Genomic DNA, 10,000 nt, shown 5'->3' on the forward strand with positions numbered 1-10,000 from the left:
TGCTTGCGTGCGTGCGTGCGTAGGCCCGGCTTGGGATGGCGGGCCCACGCCGAGGCGCGGGTGCTCGTGAGGGGGTCGCGGTATGCCGGCACAGCCGCCTCCCCCTCCTCCTCCTCCTCCTCCCCCTCTCCCCCCCCCACCCCCCGCCCCGGACTCGCCTCGCACGATTTATCTTTACCTACCTTTTTTTTTTTTTGCTTTGTTCAGCTTTTTACAAACTTCTCCATTTACGTATGGTTTTCCAGTTTTTTTATTTTTATTTTTATTTTTTTTAAATTTTTCCATTTCTTTATTTATTGGTGGGCTCGCGTGTGCGTGCGTGCGTGCGAGCGAGCGTGCGCGCGTGATTTTTACTTTTTTTTTGCTGCGTTTTTCATTTTTATTTTTTTCCTTTGTTTTTATGTTTTCTTTCTTTCTTTTCTATCTTCTGTTCCGTCTCGTTTAACTTCGAACGTTTCAGCTTCTGTTTTTCTATTTTTTGAAATCTTTTTTTATGTTTATTTCTTTTAGCTTTCCCATCTCATCGTTCAAAATATCAAAAATATTTTTCTACGTACCTGTCTGCTTGCTCGCTCGCTCGCTCGTTTGTTTGCTTCCTCGCTTGCGGGCGTAGGCCCGGCCCGGCGGGGCTTTCCAGGCGCGGGGTGGTCGCGACGGGGTTGCGGGTAGGCCGACACAGCCGCCTCCTCCTCCTCCTCCTCCCGCAACCCCCCCACCCCCGCCCAACCCCAGCCCCCCCTGCCACCCCCCGCAAGCTTAAGCCTACCCCCCCACTCCGGGACTCGCCTCGCATTATTTTTTTGTTTGTTTGTTTATTCTAATGTTTTTATTTCCGCGCTTTTTCCTTCTTCCGTTTCCTTTTAAGCTTCTCAATTTCCGTACGTTTTCCCAATGCTTTTTGAACCTCTGTCTAGTTGTTTATTTCTCTGTTTATTGATTTGTCGGCTCTCTCTCTCTCTCTCTCTCTCTCTCTCTCTCGCGTGCGTAGGCCCGGCCCGGCCCGGCCCGGCAGGCCCTCGCCAGGCGCGGGAGGTCGCGACGGGGATGCGGGTAGAGCCGGCGGCCGGCGCCTGAGGCCTTCCTTGCCCCCGCCCGCCCTGCACACGCACCCCCCCCCCTCCCCCCGCCCCCGGCCCCAGCCTTGACCCCTGACCCTCCCTCTCCCAGGCAGATGCGATTTTTAATTTCGTTTTTTTTTTTCCTTTTTAAATGTTCCTTGACTTTCCTCGTTGTTCTGATCTTTTCATTTCATTTTATCTTTTGTTTTCCTATTTGTAGGCCCGGCTCGGGATGGCGGGCCCACGCCGAGGCGCGGGCGCTCGTGACGGGGTGGCGGTATGCCGCCACAGCCGCCGCTGCATTCCCCCCCCCCCCCCCCCCCCCCCCCTCTTAACGTCCGTCCCGTGCCCCGTCGTCCCCCCCCCCCCCCCCCCACCCAACACCCCTCGGCCCCCACCGCCCGGACTCGCCTCAACGTGATTTTTCTTTACCTATGGTTCTTTCCGTTTAGACTTCTGCCGTTTTCAGCTTTTTTAAAACTTTTCCATTTATATATGATGTTTCTCCGATTCCCCCCCAATATTTTTCCATTTGTTTGTTTATTTATTGCTTGGCTCGCTCGCTCGCTCGCTCGCTCGCTCGCCCGTGCGTGCGTGATTTTTTTTTTTTTTAATTTTAATTTAATTTTTTCCTGTGTTTTTATGTTGTCTTGTTTAGCTTCAAACGTTTCAGCTTCTCTTTTTCTAACTTTTTTTTTAGTTCTTTTTTTTTTTCTTTTTTAATTTTCCTCCTTATTTATTCATTCCATTAAAATATTTTCCTACGTACCTTTTCGCTTGCGTGCTTGCTGGCGGCTGCCCGCCTGAGCCCCCCCCCCCCCTCCACCTTTTTCTTTCTTTCTTTCTTTCTTTCTTTCTTTCTTTCTTTCTTTCTTTCTTTCTTTCTTTCTTTCTTTCTTTCTTTCTTTCTTTCTTTCTTTCTTTCTTTCTTTCTTTCTTTTTCTTTTTCTTTTTCTTTTTCTTTTCTTTTTCTTTTCTTTTTTTCCCCCTCCGTGTTCCTGCTTTTCTGTTTTCGATTTTTCAGAAGCTTCTTAATTTTTGTATGTTTTTCTGATTTTTTTTGAACTTTTTTCCGTTTCTTTCTTTAGTTATTGGCTTAATTCATATATTTATCTATCTACCCATCAGTCTGCCTGTCTCCCCGTCCATTTGCTTGCTTGCTCGCTTGCTCGCTCGCCCGCTCCCGCGCGCGTGCGTTTGAGTAGGCCCGGCCCGGCCCGGCGCGCCCTTCCGTTGGGAAGAAGGGGGTCGCGACGGGCTTACGGGTAGATCTCGCGGCCGGCCACCTGAACTTCCCAGCGCGCAAAGCCTAAACCTGACCCTTACCCTAACCTCGCCCGCCTACCCTAACCCTAGCCCTAACCCGCCCTCTCCCGGACGTGCCCCGCCCGACTGGCCCGCTTTTCTGCAGCACCTGTAGACGTATTCTTCTTTCTCTCTCTCTTTCTCTCTTTCTCCCGCCCCCCCCCCCGCCCCCCCCCCCCCCCCCCCCCCCCTCTCTTTCTTTCTTTCTCTCTTTTCTTTCCCACCCTAGTCCCCTCCCCCGGCCCCCCGGCCCCTCTTACTTTCTTCTCGAAGACGTCCGTCCGACGTCCGTGCGAGCGCTCGTTTGCTCGGTGGTCGTCCGTTCCTTCCTTCCTTCTTCTTGGGGGACGTTGGCCGAGAGAGCTGCGGGATTTGGGTTTTCCGTTATTTCTTCTTCCCGCCTTTCCTTTCTTTTGCCGCTGCCCGTGCCCGTCCCCCTCCACCCACCCGACTCCCACCCTGCCCGATCGGACCGGGTTTGTTCGCCGTTCCCGCCTCCTTTTTTTTTTTTCTTTTTAATTTCATTTTTTACTTTTTTAAGCTCCCTACCTCACCCGCACCCCCCCACACCCCCCTACCCACCACCACCACCACCTCCCACTCCGCCCTCCTCCTCCCCCTCCCACTCCTCGGTCCCCCCCCCCCCCCCCCAACGCCACCCTCCTTTTTTTTTTTTTTTTTTTAATTTTTCTCTCTCGCTTCCCTCCGGCGGGCCAGGCCCGATGGCTTCGACCGGTCCCCGCAAACTCCCGCCCCCCCCCCCCCCCCCCGAAACCGGCCGAGGACCCACCCCCAGCCCGCCACGCGCTTTCTTTCCGTTTCTTTCTATTTTTTCTTTTTTTTCTCTGGGGGGAAAGGGGGGGGGGGGGGGGTGGCCGGGCCGGGGTGGGTGGGTGAGGGAACGGGCACGCCCGCCGCCCGGGAGAGGGGCTCAGGGCGAGCCCGGCGTCCGGATGAGTCGAAGGAACGAATCCCAGACGAACGCACACACCCACCCCCGGGACGGACGAGGCCGTTCCCCGCCGGCCTACCTCTGCCGCCGTCTTCCCGCCATTTCTTTTCCTCCCCGCGCTGACACGAGCGGCCGATCCCGTCGCGAGCCCGCCGGACGTTTCCCGCCCGCCCCGCTACGCGCGGGCGGGGACCCGCCGGCGCCTGCGCGCTTCCGCAGAGGGGGAGTGGGGCGGGGGGGGCGGGGGGGGGAGTGGGGGGGGGAAGCGGGGCACATAGCGGCGAGCGGGAAAAGCGCCCTCCCCGCCCAAAACACAAACACACACCATCACCACCCCCACCCCGCAAGCCGCGGGCGGATCGGGTTAGAAATACCCGACTCCGAACACCCGGCGCGAAGAGCTACCGGGCCACCGAGCGAAAAGGGAATCAAACGAAAAGTGTCAAACGAGCGAACGCGCACGCAAACACGCGCCGGTAAAATAAACAAACGAACGGACAGACAAACAAACGCACGCGAGACGAACGAGAAGGGGCCTCCGCCGGACCCCGAGCCGCGGCGGCCGCAATGCGGACCCCGCACCGAACCGCGCCGAACGCGGCCGGACGCCCCTCAGAGCGGGGGCGGCCGGCCGCGCCAGCCGCCGACACGCGGAGCCCGAGTACGCCAGGAACGGGCCGGCCCGGGAGCGACCGACTCGGTCGAACCGAGGCGGAGGCGGCGGCGGCGGCGGCTCGGGTACGACGGAAAGACGGCAAGGCCCAGGCGAGCGCCGAACAACCCGGTCGCTGCCGCGGCGGCGGCCGGACTGCGCGCGGTCTATACGGCTCGGCGCGGCTCGGCCGGTCCGCAGCGGCAAGGAGAGGTCGGCAAAAACGGACGGCCGGAGGTCGCTGCGGCGCCGGCCCGGCGGCGGCGGCCACATCAGCCCGTCTCCGCGCGGTTGCCTGGTCTCCCGCAGCGGGCCAGAGGTCGCTGCGGAGCCGGCCCGGCCGCGGCGGCCACGTCTACCCGGCTCCGCGCGGCTGCCTGGCGCGGCTCAACCGGCCTGGGGTCGCTGCGGCGCCTGCCCGGCAGCGGCGGCCACGTCTACCCGGCTCCGCGAGGCTGCATGGTGCGGCGTAGCCGGCCTGGGGTCGCTGCGGCGCCGTTCCGGCATCGGCGGCCACGTCTACCCGGCTCCGCGCTGCTGCCTGGCGCGGCGCAGCCGCCCAGGGGTCGCTGCGGCGGCGGCCCGGCAGCAGCGGCCACGTCTACCCGGCTCCGCGAGGCTGCATGGCGCGGCTCAACCAGCCTGGGGTCGCTGCTGCGCCGTTTCGGCAGCGGCGGCCATGTCTACCCGGCTCCGCCCGGCTGGCAGGCGCCGCGCAGCCGCCCAGGGGTCGCTGCGGCGCCGTTTCGGCAGCGGCGGCCACGTCTACCCGGCTCCGCGCGGTTTCCTTGGTCTCCCGCAGCGGGCAGAGGTCGCTGCGGAGCCGGCCCGGCAGCGGCGGCCACGTCTACCCGGCTCCGCGAGGTTGCATGGCGAGGCGTAGCCGGCCTGGGGTCGCTGCGGCGCCGTTCCGGCATCGGCGGCCACGTCTACCCGGCTCCGCACTGCTGCCTGGCGCGGCGCAGCCGCCCAGGGGTCGCTGCGGCGCCGTTCCGGCATCGGCGGCCACGTCTACCCGGCTCCGGGAGGCTGCCTGGCCTCCCGCAGACGGCCTGGGGTCGCAGCGGCGGCCCGGTAGTCGCGGCCACGTCAGCCCGACTCCGCGCGGCTGCCTTGTGCGGCGCAGCCGGCCCGGCTTCGCCGCGGAGCCGTCCCGGCAGCGGCGGCCACGTCTACCCGGCTCCGCGAAGCTTCATTGCGCGACTGCAGCCGTCCTGGGGTCGCTGCGGCGCAGTTCCGGCATCGGCGGACGAGTCTAACCCGGCTCCGCGCGGCTGCATGGCGCGGCTCAACCGGCCTGGGGTCGCTGCGGCGCCGGCCCGGCAGCGGCGGCCACGTCTACCCGGCTCCGCGAGGCTGCATGGCGCGGCGTAGCCGGCCTGGGGTCGCTGCGGCGCCGTTCCGGCATCGGCGGCCACGTCTACCCGGCTCCGCGCGGCTGCCTGGCGCGGCGCAGCCGCCCAGGGGTCGCTGCGGCGCCGTTCCGGCAGCGGCGGCCACGTCTACCCGGCTCCGCGAGGCTGCCTGGCCTCACGCAGACGGCCTGGGGTCGCTGCGGCGGCGGCCCGGCGGCGGCGGCCACGTCAGCCCGACTCCGCGAAGCTGCATGGCGCGACTGCAGCCGTCCTGGGGTCGCTGAGGCGCCGTTCCGGCACCGGCGGACGAGTCTACCCGGCTCCGCGCGGCTGCCTGGCGCGGCTCAACCGGCCTGGGGTCGCTGCGGCGCCGGCCCGGCAGCGGCGGCCACGTCTAGCCGGCTCCGCGAGGCTGCATGGCGCGGCGTAGCCGGCCTGGGGTCGCTGCGGCGCCGTTCCGGCATCGGCGGCCACGTCTACCCGGCTCCGCGCGGCTGCATGGCGCGGCTCAACCGGCCTGGGGTCGCTGCGGCGCCGTTCCGGCATCGGCGGCCACGTCTACCCGGCTCCGCGAGGCTGCCTGGCGCGGCTCAACCGGCCTGGGGTCGCTGCGGCGCCGTTCCGGCATCGGCGGCCACGTCTACCGGGCTCCGCGCTGCTGCCTGGCGCGGCGCAGCCGCCCAGGGGTCGCTGCGGCGGCGGCCCGGCAGCAGCGGCCACGTCTACCCGGCTCCGCGCGGTTTCCTTGGTCTCCCGCAGCGGGCAGAGGTCGCTGCGGAGCCGGCCCGGCAGCGGCGGCCACGTCTACCCGGCTCCGCGAGGCTGCATGGCGAGGCGTGGCCGGCCTGGGGTCGCTGCGGCGCCGGCCCGGCAGAGGCGGCCACGTCTACCCGGCTCCGCACTGCTGCCTGGCGCGGCGCAGCCGCCCAGGGGTCGCTGCGGCGCCGTTCCGGCATCGGCGGCCACGTCTACCCGGCTCCGGGAGGCTGCCTGGCCTCCCGCAGACGGCCTGGGGTCGCAGCGGCGGCCCGGTAGTCGCGGCCACGTCAGCCCGACTCCGCGCGGCTGCCTTGTGCGGCGCAGCCGGCCCGGCTTCGCCGCGGAGCCGTCCCGGCAGCGGCGGCCACGTCTACCCGGCTCCGCGAAGCTTCATTGCGCGACTGCAGCCGTCCTGGGGTCGCTGCGGCGCAGTTCCGGCATCGGCGGACGAGTCTAACCCGGCTCCGCGCGGCTGCATGGCGCGGCTCAACCGGCCTGGGGTCGCTGCGGCGCCGGCCCGGCAGCGGCGGCCACGTCTACCCGGCTCCGCGAGGCTGCATGGCGCGGCGTAGCCGGCCTGGGGTCGCTGCGGCGCCGTTCCGGCATCGGCGGCCACGTCTACCCGGCTCCGCGCGGCTGCCTGGCGCGGCGCAGCCGCCCAGGGGTCGCTGCGGCGCCGTTCCGGCAGCGGCGGCCACGTCTACCCGGCTCCGCGAGGCTGCCTGGCCTCACGCAGACGGCCTGGGGTCGCTGCGGCGGCGGCCCGGCGGCGGCGGCCACGTCAGCCCGACTCCGCGAAGCTGCATGGCGCGACTGCAGCCGTCCTGGGGTCGCTGAGGCGCCGTTCCGGCACCGGCGGACGAGTCTACCCGGCTCCGCGCGGCTGCCTGGCGCGGCTCAACCGGCCTGGGGTCGCTGCGGCGCCGGCCCGGCAGCGGCGGCCACGTCTAGCCGGCTCCGCGAGGCTGCATGGCGCGGCGTAGCCGGCCTGGGGTCGCTGCGGCGCCGTTCCGGCATCGGCGGCCACGTCTACCCGGCTCCGCGCGGCTGCATGGCGCGGCTCAACCGGCCTGGGGTCGCTGCGGCGCCGTTCCGGCATCGGCGGCCACGTCTACCCGGCTCCGCGAGGCTGCCTGGCGCGGCTCAACCGGCCTGGGGTCGCTGCGGCGCCGTTCCGGCATCGGCGGCCACGTCTACCGGGCTCCGCGCTGCTGCCTGGCGCGGCGCAGCCGCCCAGGGGGCGGCGGCGGCCCGGCAGCAGCGGCCACGTCTACCCGGCTCCGCGCGGTTTCCTTGGTCTCCCGCAGCGGGCAGAGGTCGCTGCGGAGCCGGCCCGGCAGCGACGGCCACGTCTACCCGGCTCCGCGAGGCTGCATGGCGAGGCGTGGCCGGCCTGGGGTCGCTGCGGCGCCGGCCCGGCAGAGGCGGCCACGTCTACCCGGCTCCGCGCGGCTGCCTGGTCTCCCGCAGCGGTCCAGAGGTCGCTACGGAGCCGTCCCGGCAGAGGCGGCCACGTCTACCCGGCTCCGCGCGGCTGCCTGGCGCGGCGCAGCCGCCCAGGTGTCGCTGCGGCGCCGCCCCGGCAGCGGTGGCCACGTCTACCCGGCTCCGCGAGGCTGCATGGCGAGGCGTGGCCGGCCTGGGGTCGCTGCGGCGCCGGCCCGGCAGAGGCGGCCACGTCTACCCGGCTCCGCGCGGCTGCCTGGTCTCCCGCAGCGGGCCAGAGGTCGCTACGGAGCCGTCCCGGCAGCGGCGGCCACGTCTACCCGGCTCCGGGAGGCTGCCTGGCCTCCCGCAGACGGCCTGGGGTCGCTGCGGCGCCGGCCCGGCAGCCGCGGCCACGTCAGCCCGACTCCGCGCGGCTGCCTTGTGCGGCGCAGCGGGCCCGGCGTCGCTGCGGAGCCGTCCCGGCATCGGCGGCCACGTCTACCCGGCTCCGCGAAGCTGCATTTCGCGACTGCAGCCGTCCTGGGGTCGCTGGGGCGCAGTTCCGGCATCGGCGGACAAGTCTACCCGGCTCCGCGCGGCTGCATGGCGCGGCTCAACCGGCCTGGGGTCGCTGCGGCGCCGTTCCGGCATCGGCGGCCACGTCTACCCGGCTCCGCGCGGCTGCATGGCGCGGCTCAACCGGCCTGGGGTCGCTGCGGCGCCGTTCCGGCATCGGCGGCCACGTCTACCCGGCTCCGCGAGGCTGCCTGGCGCGGCTCAACCGGCCTGGGGTCGCTGCGGCGCCGTTCCGGCATCGGCGGCCACGTCTACCGGGCTCCGCGCTGCTGCCTGGCGCGGCGCAGCCGCCCAGGGGTCGCTGCGGCGGCGGCCCGGCAGCAGCGGCCACGTCTACCCGGCTCCGCGCGGTTTCCTTGGTCTCCCGCAGCGGGCAGAGGTCGCTGCGGAGCCGGCCCGGCAGCGGCGGCCACGTCTACCCGGCTCCGCGAGGCTGCATGGCGAGGCGTGGCCGGCCTGGGGTCGCTGCGGCGCCGGCCCGGCAGAGGCGGCCACGTCTACCCGGCTCCGCGCGGCTGCCTGGTCTCCCGCAGCGGTCCAGAGGTCGCTACGGAGCCGTCCCGGCAGAGGCGGCCACGTCTACCCGGCTCCGCGCGGCTGCCTGGCGCGGCGCAGCCGCCCAGGTGTCGCTGCGGCGCCGCCCCGGCAGCGGTGGCCACGTCTACCCGGCTCCGCGAGGCTGCATGGCGAGGCGTGGCCGGCCTGGGGTCGCTGCGGCGCCGGCCCGGCAGAGGCGGCCACGTCTACCCGGCTCCGCGCGGCTGCCTGGTCTCCCGCAGCGGGCCAGAGGTCGCTACGGAGCCGTCCCGGCAGCGGCGGCCACGTCTACCCGGCTCCGGGAGGCTGCCTGGCCTCCCGCAGACGGCCTGGGGTCGCTGCGGCGCCGGCCCGGCAGCCGCGGCCACGTCAGCCCGACTCCGCGCGGCTGCCTTGTGCGGCGCAGCGGGCCCGGCGTCGCTGCGGAGCCGTCCCGGCAGCGGCGGCCACGTCTACCCGGCTCCGCGAAGCTGCATTTCGCGACTGCAGCCGTCCTGGGGTCGCTGGGGCGCAGTTCCGGCATCGGCGGACAAGTCTACCCGGCTCCGCGCGGCTGCATGGCGCGGCTCAACCGGCCTGGGGTCGCTGCGGCGGCGGCCCGGCAGCCGCGGCCACGTCTACCCGGCTCCGCGAGGCTGCATGGCGCGGCGTAGCCGGCCTGGGGTCGCTGCGGCGCCGTTCCGGCATCGGCGGCCACGTCTACCCGGCTCCGCGCGGCTGCATGGCGCGGCTCAACCGGCCTGGGGTCGCTGCGGCGCCGTTCCGGCAGCGGCGGCCACGTCTACCCGGCTCCGCCCGTCTGCCAGGCGCGGCGCATCCGCCCAGGGGTCGCTGCGGCGCCGTTCCGGCAGCGGCGGCCACGTCTACCCGGCTCCGGCGGCTGTTGGCGTCTTTTGTGTGTGGGGGGGGGCGCTGCTGCTACGGTGCGGCCAGAGGCGTCGCTCTAATTCTCTGCCTCCAGTTATGTCGAGGTAAAGGTCGGCTGCATTCGGAGCCTTTGCCGGTAGTCGGCGTCGTCGTCCGTGGAGCTTTCTTTTCGGATGCCTTTACTTTTCGTCGGTAGGAGAGAGTGCGGACTCTGCTCCGGAGATCGGTGGTGAGCGGGCGCTCGCGAGCTGGGTTGACCGGCCGGCCAGATGGGTTTCGGCGGCGGTCGGCGGTGGCGGCGGCTCTCTGGGGCGTCGGTTCGTGTGGTCGATCCGGTCGCTTCGGTTTGTCCGTCGCGCCCCGTCCCGCCGTTCGGCGGTGGGTTAAGGCGGTCTCCCGGGCGAGCGGCGAAAAAAAGCCGGGCAAGGCGAGAGAGAGCTGTGCGGGTGAAATAGCCGGCTCCCGCGCCGCCCAGGGCGAACCCGAGAAGGCGAGAGAGAACAATCGAACG

The sequence above is a fragment of the Phasianus colchicus genome, unplaced genomic scaffold, assembly GCF_987193195.1.
Source record: "Phasianus colchicus unplaced genomic scaffold, bPhaCol1.hap1.1 HAP1_SCAFFOLD_89, whole genome shotgun sequence".
Lineage (NCBI taxonomy): Eukaryota > Metazoa > Chordata > Aves > Galliformes > Phasianidae > Phasianus > Phasianus colchicus.